Below are 16541 nucleotides of genomic sequence, written 5' to 3'. Positions count from 1 at the left end.
GTGGCTCAACATATAGCGCTTTTAAAAACGGAAACAATAACCAGAGTGAGCATTATCAGGTTTTTCAATTCAGATTCATGCCTTAAAAACATGATAATATTTAATTTAAACTGGCTCAACATATAGCGCTTTTAAAAACGGAAACAATAACCAGAGTGAGCATTATCAGGTTGATCAATTCAGATTCCTGCCCTAAAAACACGATAATATTTAATTTAAAATCAATTAGGAATTAATTAATTTACTTTATTATCTTCATATATACAGAGAACAGTCGGTAAAGAATTCTGTTATTTTAAAAGAAATAAAAATAAACAACTTAAAAAATATAAATGCTGTTGCCAGCCATAGAATTTCTTGAAAGTTAACTTAGCAACATAAATCAAAATGACATAGAAGCGCAACTAGATCAAAATTATGATACCTGAGCGCTTGTATTAACAAATCCTTCAATTCTATAAGTGTTGTATCGCCAAATGCCCAGATTAAAAATTATGTTTTTAAAGAAATTCTATTAAAAGTTTTATATAAAAAAAACTTCTATCTTAGCTACTTCTACAACTGCTTCTTGCATAACTTGTCTCATTGATTAAAAATATTGTTTTAATTTTACAGTACTAACTTTACTTCTACTTACATTATTGCTATGACCCTCTTTCATTACATTTTACAACTTCATGACGAGCGCCAGCGAGCAAGGGGCGAAGCCTCCTAGTTAGTCAATAGTTTATTATTCTTTAAAACATTAAGAAATCCCCTGTAGTATTTTATAATCAGAAAATTCTTTGTAAAATGCATATTCATAATATTGTATAAATTTGGTGCAACGTTAGTCCCCGTGTTTCTTAAATTCAATTACCTGATACCATTGTTCAATTTGCATGTAAACATATTTCAGTGCACAGTTTTTGAAACGCATGATAGCTCAGCGTTAAAGTTTTTAGATAAACTAGAGAAGACAACCTGTAAATAACGTAAAGTGTGTAGACAAACCTAGTTAAATCTTATTTATATATAAATGCGGGATCAGTCAATTTCAAACTAACAAGATATTTAACGTAAACATCTCAGAAAATATGTCATTTTTTCTATATTAAGAGCTATATTCAACAAAATCTATAATTACAGATAATAATTTATGAATTTTTAAAATATTCCTAAACTTTTTCTTGAAAATAATTAGATTTTGGTACTTGTCTGTTCTTCTTTCTGGTTTTCGTTACAGGGCCTTATTTTAGGAATAAAAAAATTTAAATGTTTTTGAGAAACTTTAAAATAAAAAAAAGTCTCTTGAACTAGACTGTAAAACCTAAAACAGTTACCAACACAGCAAATAATACCTGTTTTAACAAGTATCAAAAGTACAAGAATGCACAATTGTTAACTTTATCATGTGGGTAGAGCATGTAATTACGCTAGTCTATGTATTAGTACCTATACTAGTACTAGAACATGGTTTAAAGTAGCTTGTTTGGTATAGCATGTCCAACTCAGGACCTCAATCCAGAAGACCTCCTTTCCAGTAAAAGATCATTTATTCACCATAACAACTATAAATCTCAATGTTAATTTCTAATCAATCTTTTGTACACTGTAAAAAATGTCAAATAAAATAAAAACAAAAAGCACTGGCATTCAGAGTACTAGTACTTTTACCGAAAAATCCCTTTTACCGGAATATGTAAGGAGAAAAACATCTAATACTCTCTCATTTCTTCGGTTACAATTAAAGTAAGTCACTGAATATTTTACATTGCATTTGTAATATCTTATTGCTTTAAATCGGGAATATAATTGAGGCCTGAAATAATAAAAGCATATTTTTATTGATTATCAATTGTATAAAAGAGGGCTGTTTTAAAAGCGTGCCTTAAAGCACCATTTTAACATATTTTTCTTTTATCATCCTTTCTTACAATTTCCATTACAAAATGGAATGCAAATATTTTTGAAAAGTGTTATAAACGTAAGTTATTGAATATTTAATATATAAAATCTCCAAAAGTATTTTTCTTCTAGGTATCGTTTTCCGTTTCTAAACTAAAACGAAGCATAGTTATTGATTTAAACAAAGACTTCTAATAAGAATGAAAAGTTTTGTTTTGACTGCAATTGATGGATCAAAATTGCTTTAAATTTACTCTCCTGGGAGTTGATATGATCTGACACTAAAGTGTCAGCAAAATAAGTTTAGAAAAAGTTTCGATTTAAGGAATTGCTTTAGAATGTTTCAATTTATGTTACAAAACATTGAGCTATTATGGTATACCTAATTAAATTGCTAAACTTGAAACTTCATTAAGTACTTTGCTGTAGTGGTAGTTTATTAACAGCGCACTAGAGCTGCACAATAGACTATTGGCGATGGTCTGTGAAACGTCCCTGAGGATGATCCAAAGACATGCCATTACAATTTTGATCCTCTGCAGAGGTGATGGCACCCCCACTTCGGCAGCCCGATGACCTGCTCTTGAATTAAGTACTTGTAAAAAAATTCCCAATTAAATTACGGTATGAAGTCCCGGTACTTTGGGTGTATCATCTGTAAAATCCATTTTTCTGTAAAATATTTTCCCGTAATTTTTACTGCTATATTTATTTGAATAGAGTGATTCAGTGATTTTACGGAAATTATCACTGTAAAAGTGACGGTATGTAATTTTTTTATTTATTTATTATTTATTTATTTTGTTCTGTAACTTGTTCCGGTAAAAATAGATTCCACGGTATGAAGTACCGACAGCCTGAAAGCCGGTACTTTTGACCGTATTTGATTCAGACTTTTTCATTGTGTAATTTTTTGTATTTTTAACTTTCTCATTTGTTTTTATTTAAAACTCCTTTTCTGTTTTAAAAATTCCATGATTTTATACTAAAACTATTTAAAGACGGTTTTTCTTGTTAGTAGTTTAATTACAATAAAAAAGTATTGTAGCAAAAAAAAACAACTCTCAAAAATATTTAAAAAAAAAAAACAATTTTTTTTATTAAAATTCATTTAAATAAAATTCATAAAAATAAGTCTCTTTAAAAAATTTGAAATTTTTTTTATACGATTTATTGACAGTTAAGTGACCTCAGTTGAGATTCTTTAAACTGTTGTTTACAGAAATTAGCACATTTTGTTTACTAAAAAAGTTTTAAAAAGTATTTGCATTCTGTATAAGTTGTCCTTTTCTTTACTAAGTCCCATAGAAAAAAAACTTTATTACACTATTTTTTGTTGACATATTCATACATTAAAAAAAATCCATTTTTTACACCACACTTCATTTTTACTTTTCTTAGAGCTTACTTATAAATAGCTTCCTGTTTCTGAAATGGAAATTTTAGGAACATGTAAACACTGCTTTTATGTAAACTTTCAACGCATCAACTAGTAAAAAAATGTAGGATATTCAAGAAATTTTACGAATATTTTCTTCAGGCAACTACTTTTAGCGACGTTGAAAAATTAACTTATTTTTATTTTGCTTTTACTTATTTTAACATTTTTTAGTATGATAGATGAGTTACAAAAAGTAAAATTGTTCTCACAACATAAGATGAAAATAAAAATCCACCGTTAAAACTATTCATTGCAAAATATTATTCTGCATTACAAAGTTACAAAAATTATTTCCCAGCTTAACAACTAGCTCAAAATTGTGGTCCGTTTAGTTTGTTTAACAATTTAAAATATTTCGAAGTATCTGCTAAAGAAATTGAAACAAATTAGAGTTACTAAATTGAATTAAATTAAAGTAAAGAATTTGAATTAAAATAAAGTCAAATAAATCTAATAATAAATCAATCAGTTTTATTTCTCGATGATGTAAAGATTCATATCACCTGTATAATTTCATCAATTGTATGGGAAACATCAATAAATTACATAGTCGATGCGTGGCCGGTATTCATTAAGAAGATTAATTGCGCATCAAAAAAGAGACTTTAACAATAAGTAATACTTACATATAATAGGTATATAATCTAGCTGTAAGAAATATCTTAACGCCTTTATTTCATTTTCTTCGTTGAATCCAAGGACTTAAATAAATTCAAAATAATCATCAGCATTATTTTGTAGTTATTATGGATAATTATTACCATTGACAACAGAATTACTCCTGAAATAAAAAACCGACTCTATCTGGCAAATAGGGCTGTCTATGGGTTGAGAATATTTATTAAATCTAGGTTTCTTTCCAGAGAAACAAAGTTCTTAATCAACAAAACTCTTGTCCGACCAGTCTTGACAAACGCTTCTGAGGCTTGGACAATGACAAAACAGGAGGGAAATTGTATCGCAACATTTGAGAGAAAGATTTTGCGGAGTATTCTTGGTGGTGTAAAGGAGAACAATAACTGGAGAAGGAGATTTAACTTTGAACTGTACAAGATTTATAAACAACCTGATATTATTAAATACATAAAAATAAATGGAATGAATTGGATTTCACACGTGATTCGAATGAGTGATGACAATGCAATGAAAAAGATACTGCTTTTTAGCCCCACTGGAACAAGAAAGCGGTGAAGGCCATCTTTGAGATGGGCTACCTCAGTGGAGTCTGATTTTCTCGCAATTATTGAAAAGAATTGGAGATCAAGGCATTGGATCACATGGGGCTGTCTAGCCAACTATAATGATGATGGATAATGATATCTTCCACGCATTTTCATTACACTGTTAGAAATTACTCTGAAAAAAGGTTAAATAACAATATATTTAATTGTTATTTTACCATATTCATACAAAACAGTCAAATAACCATAAATAAGATGGTAATCCAACTGTTAATTGTGATAAAAACCGTTTATTAAATGCTTCCATCTAATGCAGTTAAGCAACGAGGATTATATTCCACAAACTAGGCCCACCTAATAAAGCCATTTAGTTCCTTAAAATTGCGTTCATATTATAACCGAGAAGGCTAATTTTTGTCAGTCTCGTGACCGAAAAAAATGGTTTTTTAGTCCCAGGCTTAACACCACAGTATCCCCTTTAACACATGAAGAGTTTCCATTATCATGCACTCTCTTATTTATGCCCTGCACTCTCCAATGTCCTTTACCTAACGCAAAACCTATCTCCTATGTCCAGTTGAATTCCTTTTTTACGGTATTGATAGATGTAAATGCTTAAAAAGTTTTGTTAGTTTTATATAGTTATTGCATAGTTTTGTTTTCATGGTTTTATAACAATACTAGTTCTAAAAGTTTTCCGAAACCATAAAGGGAAAGACTGTTCTTTACTTACTATAAGCCTTACGATTAATTGGATGGTCAGACAGTTTCCAGTTGCATCACCATAATTTTAGAATAAAATTCTAACAGTGCAAATATGAAAAAAATTTAAATATTTCTGAGCGAATGATCGGTCAAAGCTGGGATTCGAACCTGGGACACAATAGGGGGAGATGAGTACTCTGTCCGAAGATACCGAAGCTCCAGTTTTCAGTATGAAGCAAACTCTTGATATTGTCTTTATCTTTATAGTCTTATTTAAGTCATATTAAGTCTTATTTTATAGTCATATTCAGGTGTGAAACATTTAAAACTATAATTTATAATAAGATAATTGCAGAAAAGCAATTGCAGGTAGAAAAAATAATCATAAAAATTATTTGAAGAAAGATGAAGTTATAAAGTTATCTTACGGTAAGCAAAACTGAACGGCAAAAACAAGAATTTGAACTAACTGTTTTTATTTCTTTCTGATTACGATGAGAAACAGAGAAAAACCATTTTGTTAAGAAAATAGCTTAAGCTGTTAAATATACAGAAAAAGTGAGAAATAAACGGTAATTTTTAACATTTCTCTGATAACGAATAATTACAGAAAAAAAATCTGTAATTTTTTATAATTTTTTTTCTGTAACAGTTATTTTTTATAGTGCAAATGATTCATTTTCCTTCGTATTTTAATGTATCTATTTAACAAATTGGTAGTAATAGATTCTATAATCATCAATAAATAAAATTCGTCTTATGAGATTGTCTAAATTAATCTTCTAAATTTGTAACCATAACTAAACCATAACCATAACTAAATTTTCCTACATTGCCACAGCATGCTATAGAATGACTAAGGGAAAGTTTTATGCATTTCGTACATTGACTAGAAAACAGCCGTAGTGGCTCAGGGGATGGAGAGCTCGCTTCCAATGAGGTGATTCAGGTTTGATTCCCAGCAATGACTGGTCGATTCGAATTCTGTACCCGGCTCACAATGCCCACAATGCTGACGCAAAATATCATCAGTGGTAGACGGATCATGGGTTAGAGTCCCTTTATCGTCAGGCTAACCATAGAATGTTTTCATGGATTTCTTCTCCGTTTGACGCAAATGCGGGTTCGTTCGGTCAAAAACATACTCCACGGAGGATATTTTCTCCCAATAATTGATCTAGGAGTTCCCTTGTCTTCTGGTTTGGGTTCAAAAGTACAAGTCCACGGAATTGAACTTTGGATGTCGTAATCTCAAAAATTAGGTCGTCAGTTCTACGACCAGGGCCGGATTAACCTATAGGCACACTAGGCACGTGCCTAGGGCCTACGAAATTCAGGGGCCTACGAAAAAATTGGGTAAAAAATTTGTTGACAAAAATAATTTTGCTTTAAAAACAACAAGTGTATTTTGCACAAAATTATGAAGATACAAAAAAAATTATAATATTTTTCTGTAATAAATTATTTTGCAGAATCTTATGATCTAATATATTACTTTTTTGGATTCAACGAAATCTTGTATTATGCTGTCGAATTCCAAACTACGCAAAATGTCATATTCAATAGACATAAGTGCAAGCGATGCCAAGCGATCTTGATTCATTGCTGAACGCAAATAATTTTTTATCAATTTTAATCTGGAGAAAGATCTTTCTCTTTCTGCATTTGATCCAAGAATCGACAAATTTATTCTTAATGCAATGTGAACGTTAGGAAAAGTATTCACAAGTTTATCTTTAATTGCCTAGGGCCTACGAAAATTGGCTACGCCTAGGGCCTACGAAAGGTATAATCCGGCTCTGTCTACGACGGTTATAAAATTGTAAAATAAAATGACTAGACAATGCATGCAATACATATTGATGTTCGAACATTGCTTAAGTATACCAGGTACTCTATAGATTGACTAGACCTTCTATAGACTAACTATGAATTTTATAGATTGACTGTAACCTGGCCTAGAGACGTTCAGTTGGAAAGATAGTTAAAGATACATCAAAGTATACAAGAATAACAAAAGAAGAAGTAATAAGTATATAAATGATAAAAATGTTGATAATCATAATACAGTCGAACGCCGCTGTAGTGAACATTCAAGGGATCGAAATTTCGGTTCACTATAACCGGGAGTCCACTATATCCGTTCCGTAAACAACTTTAACTAATATTTCCGAACTCCTCCATTATATTATACATTACTATAGTAAGAGACCAATAAAATGAAATACAAAAAATAACTGAAAAATAATACGTAGTAACAAAAAAGAACTAACATGCTTTTATTTTTCATTACTCTTCGTCTTGTTTACAAAAAAAAGAAGTAATCTTTAGCTGATGCAGAGAAAATTTTGTCCATACATCTGCCAGGGTTGGCCTTTGTTTGGGATGGAAAAGTGAGATAAAAGAAGCAAACAAGAAAATAAACGAACAATCCACTCAATAGAGGATCTTAAAAATCAGTATAGGTGTTTATTTTGTAGTAGACATTCCAAAATTTGTATAAAAAAAATCAGTCGAAAACAGAAAAAAAGTTCATAATATACAACTTCCTCACTTTTTTAGTTCACTATATCCACAAAAAATAGCATACATGAATAGCAAGTCACGGGATCGTGCATTTTGTTCACTATATCCAGGAGTTCACTATAAACCGTGTTCACTATAACGAGGTTTAAAAAATCAAGAGTTTCATTGAAGGAAATTCTTCGTTTGAAAATATTCATGACATAAAAATATTCTAACTAAAAGTTTGCTGTCGGATGCAATAAAATGTTATAACAAAAAAAAATTACGGAAATCTTTCCGTTATTACAGTATAAAAAGCAAATTCGTATATAAAAATTTATGCTTCGTAATTTGGTACATAACAAACTACAACAGTAACGCCATCTACTGAGTGAAGTTCTATACGAGGAGTCGTCACTGAACTTAATTATCAGCATAAATCAGAAACTCTCTACCGACCTTGTTGTTAGAAGCTCCATTCGTCAAGCTGGTTTTATTTGTTTTCGTTCGCAAAACTTGTAAATAGCTGTTATGAAAGGGAAAATATGCTAATTACGGCTATTGTTATTCCTAATGTAATGAGGTGTTGAGAGAAAACCCTCATTTGCACCCTACAGTTTTGCATTAATCAGATGGAAAAAAGGAAATTAGTATTTCGATTTTTTACTTAAAAAACTAAGTGTTTTGTGAATAAGAAAGTTCCTTTTTTTAAATAAAAGCAGATTTTTTTTTTACTCTTTTTTGTTGCAATTGCGTTTTTTTTTCCTTAAAAAAAATATTTGCTTGCACGATGCAAACATGAACAGCATGAACGTAAGAATATTTGTAACAAACTAAGTCAATCAATTAAATTTTTTGAATGTCTTCGAAATTGTTGGACTTTTTCTGTGTTGTTGCTTCTGTATTTAAAACAAAATGAAGACAGTTTGAATGGTTACAATGTGGTCTAACGAATTGTCGAAGAAAATTTCGGCAACTTTACCTTACTATACGGTAATGACATTTTTGACTAAAAAAATATAAAAAAACATAGTTCTGTTCAGTAGAACAATCAATCCAAGCCAATCAAACATATTGCTAAATTAAAGCAATGCTTTTTTTTAATTTTTCAGATTAAAGTAAAATATTTTCCTCAAATACGGAAAACTATCGAAAACCTTCTATGTTATAATATTTCAGTTTAACTAGTAAAACTTTTAGAAACAAGTGTAAACCGGAATAAAAGTATGAAAAAAGAGAAAACATCACATAAAACTTTACAAAAATTCAATAGAAATGAAGATTTTTCTTCTTTGGAATATATTTATAAGTGATCCATGTATAAAAGATATGAATTTGCAGATTGGTAGACTGAATAAAAGTAAAGGAAAAAGAACGATTATAGTTCCTTTGAAACTTAAAATGTGAAAACTGCTTCTTTTTAAAAAAAAATATCACGACTATTCATTGACGAAATATTTTCATATCTGAAATATTTTAGCATTTTCAGTAAAAATGTTCGAAATATATCGCACTGTGGTTAGTATTTTATTAACTCAATGAAACAATTCTTGGAAATATTTTTCAAAAATGTAGCTCTTTTCATTTTAAGTCTCTAAACTCTTTTCATGTAGCTCTTTTCATTTTAAGTCTAAGTAATCAGAGTCTCTTTTAAAATAATTTATTATAATATGAAAGAATTTGATTTATTTTTATAATTTTCATAAATTTCATACATACAAATTCATATTCTACTTTAGCTTATAAATGTATTTTTTAATAAAGCATGTGCTTCTGTTGTTTAAAATCCTATAGAAATTTCTCCATGTTTAAGTATGGATTTTATATTTTTGAAATCTTGTTTAAAGCAATTGGATCTTATTCATCAATAGTAGTTTTAGTTAAAAGTAATTGTTTAAAACATTTTTGACTACTTTACCATCTGTTTAATAACACTGGGATTTCCTAATTTTTAAAGGAATTATATGAATGCTTATAAAAATAGCAATGAATAAAATTTCTTTAAATCTTAATGAAAAACATATTTTGAAATGGGATCTGATATAAATAAGGCAAATTATATTAAAAATAAGTGAAATGATTCTTTCAAAAGATTAAACAATGATATGAATAAAGAGCTTGAAGCAGCAAAGTGATTTATATATTCTTTTATCAAACTGTTCTATAGTATTATTTTCAGATTATTTCAGATATTATTATTTGATATGAGTTTCTGCAGTTGCCACAAGATGGTAGCACAATTAAAAATCTGTAGTTCAGTATATTTTTTACTTAAACCGACTTTCTAAGCAGTTTGAAAAATTTGATTTACTGTTACATCACTCCGAATTTTTCCAACATACTATCTAAAAGCGAATAGAAATAAAAATTTACTCAAAGTTAAATTATACTATGAGAAATTAACTTAAACTATTTTTTTACAAGTTTAAGGAAACAAACAACAATGAAAAAGAAACGTAAATATGGAAAACTAATTTAAACTAATACTATTTTTATGATTTGAAGACGTAACAAAATAATATTATTCAAAACAATTCGAAAGGAAAATACATTTATCGTAAAGAAAAAACTTCGTTTGTAAAGACATACTTTTTCCTTCCTTCTTGGACTTCAAGCATTTTTTCACAGAACTCTTACAGGCTAAGTAAAATATAATATTAGTCATTATTAAATTTAAAGATACTGGAAATTTTTAATCAAAACTTTTATACCATAAAAATATTTTTCTTTTTTTTTCCCTATTTTTATGAATATCTTAAATAAATTAAAAACATGCACATGCTTAAGCAATAGAGTCTCTTATTTAAAGTATAAAAATGTTAATAGATAAGCCCTCTCAACTCAAATGGTTTTTTGGGAAAAAGCATCTATCTTGTGGCAAAACTACTAATACGCACTGACTTAAGTAGCATATGTTATTGATGCTAGATTAATCCCTATAAAAACATTTATCAACGTTAAGATTACTTTAATTACTAAGGATATTTATTTTTTGTATTTCTAGAAAAGAATGTTTTCGTGGAATATTTTTAGTTTTTTACTTTAATAAAATATATTAATTTTGCATTTAGATTGCGTATAAAGAAAGTGCCTTTGAAACGTTTGAAAATATCAGAAATTGTTGCTTTTATTTCACCTAGAGAATTTATTTGTAAAATTTTTTTGAGCATCAAGGTTTAACAAAAGGCGGAAGATTGATTACGTTTATTTGGTTTATTTTGTTACAGTTGGCGGAAATCTATAGATTCATTCATTTATAATTTCAAATATTAAAAAATCTGAAAAAACCCAAAATCTCTTAGTAAATTTTTAAAAAAAACTTTGCAAAAATAATGATATATTATTTTTTGCACAAAAAGTCGCTTCACAACTTCACAACTTTAAATACATGTAACACTAGTTCGAGCCACAAAGGCAACAGCTACTAGAAAAAAATAGTACAGAGATTACGTAAGAAAAACACAAGGAAAAAAAAAGATTAAAGCTATCAGAATATGATAAAATTTACCATGTTTCAGGATCTAGGAAAACACAAAATATGTTCGGTAAATTTTAAAAAAGAGTGCTTTGGTAATGACATTTTGGTAAAAGTAACTGTAATATATAGATTTATATTGCGTGATAAAATTGATATATGTAGTAAAATCTGGTTATTTCCTTACAATACCTTACTACCTGGCATAGAAACCATTTATTCCGTTAGATTGATATTTTTGCTATATGTATAGTAAAAAGAACTATAATTTTGAGAACTGAAATTTCCGGTAAACTTTTACTATATGAAAGCAAAACTCAATGTTTTAAATACTGTATATTTTGGTTTTATTAATTGGAACTATGTTTTTTATGTCATTACTATACAGTAGTATAATTTTACCAGATTTTTTTTTCTTCGGAAAGATGATGCCCACATAAAGAACCAGATAATGAGCGAATTATGTAGAAAATAAATAACATAAGTTCATATAACTATATTTATACAATTTTTTAAAAAGAATTTAATTTTTTATTTACTTTGCTGTCGTTAAACTATTTACATAATAACGATCAACTAAGGACTTAATAAACTTACAAAAAATATGTCTTTGTCCCTAAATTATGATCAACAATCATTGTTATTAATTTTAACGTCTTTTTTAATTGTTCTAAAATATTTTTTAAATCCGTTAGCAAAGCAAGCAATAGATTTTTATTGGAGTTATTTTTGCATAATTTACAACTAAATATTATTAAAGATTATTTGATTTATTAAAATGCATTTATACTAACATCCATTTAAATAAAAACAAAATATTTGTTTACTGCATAAAATACTTTTTTAAACTTTTTTACATGATAAAAAAACATTGCATGATGCTCTAAGATATCATGATAAAATTACTACATTTTGCCACATTTACCAAATTTTATCGCCCATTTTAGAACAAAATTTTATTAATTAAATGAACCCAAGAAACAAAATGGTAAGATAATACTTGGAAGAAAAAACGTCATTAACTTCAAAGCTATACCGATTGAAAATAATAGTTGACATATTTCAAGCGCCCAAAATGGTCACCTATTTTTGAGCACTTGCTGATATTTCTATTCATATTTAATTGTAAGTTTTACCAAAATCATTACCAAAGTTCTTTGATGAAAATTAAGATTTTTGGTTGCTCCCGAAGAGGCAGTAAATTTTATCCTATTCTAGTGCTTTTGACTATGCTTTTTTCCCTTAGCGTAGGGACACATAATCAAAAAGTATCTACTAATTAAGTTTTAAATATATCAATAAGATAAAAGTCTATGCTATGAATATTTCAAAAGAGGGATTTTAAAATATTTTTTTGTTTTTATATATTTTTTTCAAAGTCTTAAGCCTTGGAAAAGTGCCGACCTGACTGTGTAGGGGTCATGGAACTGACCTTGCTTCAGAAAAGTTCTGGGTTCGTTTCCCGTGCAAGGCATGAATGCTCTTTTATTCTCTGTACTATCTGTCCTTTCTGTGGGAGCAACGCTGGTACACCTAATATGGTGCCCCTGAAAGATTGACCAACAAATCTGCCCTGTAAATGTCTTATATGACGAAATTTTAACAAAGGTGGGTATTGGAAATATAATAAAAATCTTTGAAAAAGCAATTAGAATGCTTTGAAAATAATTGTCTTTGTTTAAAAGTTAGCTCATCGTATTCACTTAAGAGTAAAAGCAAAGTATTAAAATTAGAAGGTAGATAAAAGAAAACAATTAATATTTATATTATTAATATATTCAAGATTAATATTCTTCATCTTATTTAATTCTTTTTGTCAAACATATCTTGAATTTTACGACATACATTTGCTTTGAATATTGCAATTCCGTACATTTAATAAAATTTAACGAGAATTATTTTTTTATTAATAAAATTACAACTGCAATATTTTGAAACAAATTAGTTTTCCTATTTGTATAATCATAAATGCACATCTATATTTCAATGTAACAATACATAAATAGCAAGTGGTGATTTTTCCTGAATTTTAAAAGTTGTTTTAAATCTTGAAAATTTTAAACTTATAAATTAAAAACTATGTATCACAAATAAAGGAAATATAGATTTTTATATTAAACGAGAAATCAGTAGTTATACGTATTATATTACATATCATGTTTGATATTATATTTTGTAGAAAACTTGCATTTTTGAAGAAAATATATAGCCTCTTTAGATTTATGTTATCGACTACCCTTATGTATATTTTCCTTTCTTTATTTCTCTAGAAATGAGTAGAAATTATATAAATAGAAAACAAAAATATCAAAATATTCTTACAACACTAAAATATATCTCAAATACAAATATGGGTGAGTTTTAAATATTTATTTTGCATCAATAAATATGTTTTCAAAATTAAATACTTTATCCTTTATTGCAATGAGAAGAATTTCAAACCAAGTTGGAAAACTGCAGTTAGTTAAATCCACTTTTAAAGCTATTTAACGTAACTGCATTTTTCAGAATTAAATTATCAAGTCCACAATTTTTTTTTATCAACACGTGTAACTTTAACCATCAAGGAGATTTTGGGGGCTTGATACATATTATATGTTTATTTATATTAAGACAGATGAAATAATTATTGTTTAGTTCATTTACAGGTTGGTCCCTTTCCACGCTATGAATACATGACACAGATGTTAGAGCAGTAATTAAATTTTCAACATTTACCTGCCAAAAAAGGAGCATTAATTTTGGCAAGTTGTCGCTTTCGAAGAGATTATCTATCTTATTTTTAATTAAAACCAAATACCGTGGAGAGTGGTTGATGAAGACACTAAACTTCTTCACTCTCTTCGCATCTAAAAATGCTTTGATGGTGAAAAATAAAAATATAAATATCATTGACGCAAAGTTGTTTGCATATTTGGGGGTGCAAAAGAAGAAACTGCTTACTTTGAAGTAATTAGATTAAGAGATAGTTTGCAACATTTTCGTAATCAGGAAAGAAGTGTTATAAAATTTTAATAATTTTAATACGCATTTTCATAATTTGTTAGTGGAAACAAAATAATAAGTTTTTGCTTGGAGAAATATGTCCATTTATGGAAAATTACATAAAAAATCCCATATTCAATTCCTTTCACATTATTCATGTAATGTGGATCCAATCATAAATATCATTGACACAAAGTTTTTCCCATATTTCGGATGCAAAGGAAGAAACTACTTTGTAGAAGTAATTAGATTACAAGATAATTTGCAGTATTTTCAAAATCAGGAAGGAAATGTTAAAAAATTTTAATTCCCATTTTCATAATTTGTTGACTGAAACTAAGTGCTATTTTTTCGTTCGGCACAATATGTCCTTTTATGGGCATTTAGTCTGTCATTAAATCCAATATCCAATTAATTTCACATTATTCATATATTGTGGAACCAATCATATGTTGTGAATTCTCAAATTCAATTTATGTATTGTGGAAGCGACCACGGTACTTATAATGCTGCAATAGGAAAAAATCCTAACAATATTCTAAAAATAATCAGTATTATCAGTAATATCAGTAAAAATAATCAATCTCAAATTAAGGTATAAAGTACCTGCAATTTGGGTTTACCAGACGTCAAATACATTTTACCATAAAATATTATATTGTAATGATTACAGTACTTTTTTATTTACTTAGAGTGATTAAGTAATTTTACTGTAATTATTATAGTAAAAATTACAATATATCAATATTTTTTCCATAGCATGTTTGAAGTTGAGTTTACGTTAGAATTAAGTTCAAAATTGAGTTTACGTTTAAAAGTACCTGAGTGCCGGTATTTTTTATTATAATTTTGATGACATGAGTGCTTAATAGTGCATGTTTCTTTGTTCATCTGTAATGAAACCAAACTTAAAAAGGAATCATGAATTTATGCATATGATTATGCTTTAACCGTTCACAAATGTAGTTATAAGGATTTATATTATTGAAAAAACATTAGAATTTTTAACTAGTAATTTGAACTGTGAATATATAAAACGTTAAAGTTCATATAAATTATTAAATATATATAAATTTCATGGGTGAATGTTAAACTAGGTCATTTTTTTAATAAAATTTTTATTATTCTTTTTATTTATTTATTTTTTTGTAGTATTCAATGAAATTTAAAGCGATGCGTTGCTAATAAACCAACCATATTAGATAGGGTGCAATAATAGAAATCAAAAACCTTCAAAAGATAAAATAGACTTTAGTTATGGGATATGGTGATTTAAGATCCAATATGCATTATTCATTTATTCCATTAAACTAGTAAAATAAATCCTTAAAATAAAAATAAATGGATAGATGTGCATAATTATATTTAATTCAATTTCTAATTGTATTAACATATTTATAAACCTTTAGATAGAAAAGAATAATCATAATCAGGAAGAAAAAAAAATTTTAGAAGTTTAATACAGATTTTTATAATCTGTTGGCCTAAACAAAGTGATATGGTCTCGTTTGGAGCAATATATGTCCTTTTATGGGCATTTCAACATGAAATTCCCCATTTAATTCCAATTTTAATTTAACTATTAATGCATAAATTGTCAGAGATTATATAGATTATTAAGTAAATTTATATTGAAAGGTAAATTTTATAATGAGCCATATATTTTAATAAAATTATTATTGAAATTAATTAAAATTATTTTTTAATATCTCATGAAATTTAAAACGAAGTGCTGCTAATTAACTGACTATAATATAAAGGGTACTGAAAAAGACATAAAAATCGTTCGAAAGCAAAAAAATAAAATGCGTTAAAATGTATGGCAATTTGAGATCCAAGCTACCTCATTAATTCTCTGTTAAGAGAATTCCTTAAAATATAAATAAATCGATAGGTGGATATAAATACGTAACCATCACTTTATAACTATATCAACATATTTATAAACCCTAAGATAGAACATAATAGTTAACATCTTTTAAAAAAGGCAAAAATTTCTAGAATATAATACTAACTGTAGTCTAAGAAAACCATGAAAGTTTATTTCAAAAATATGAATTTAAAGCTCATGGGGAAACTTGTAAATTTTTTTCAATTATAATACCATTGTCGCAAATTTATTTACATCTAGAAACAGAAACTGATAATGCAGAAGTAACAAGATTGCCTGTTTGTTTTGTGGTTAAAGAGGCAGAATTAAGCAATTTTAGTCATTTCGAAAATCTTTTTAATTCAGAATTTAAAATCATGAGATATTCTGACTTTTTGAATGTTTATCAAATTTTTATTGAATCTTAAAACTGTTTCATAAAAAAGCAATAGATTGCGATAGACTATTGACAAAAAAAATTTTGAATATACT

This window comes from Parasteatoda tepidariorum, chromosome 8 (assembly GCF_043381705.1).
Source record: "Parasteatoda tepidariorum isolate YZ-2023 chromosome 8, CAS_Ptep_4.0, whole genome shotgun sequence".
NCBI lineage: Eukaryota > Metazoa > Arthropoda > Arachnida > Araneae > Theridiidae > Parasteatoda > Parasteatoda tepidariorum.
This window is presented reverse-complemented; position numbering follows the sequence as displayed.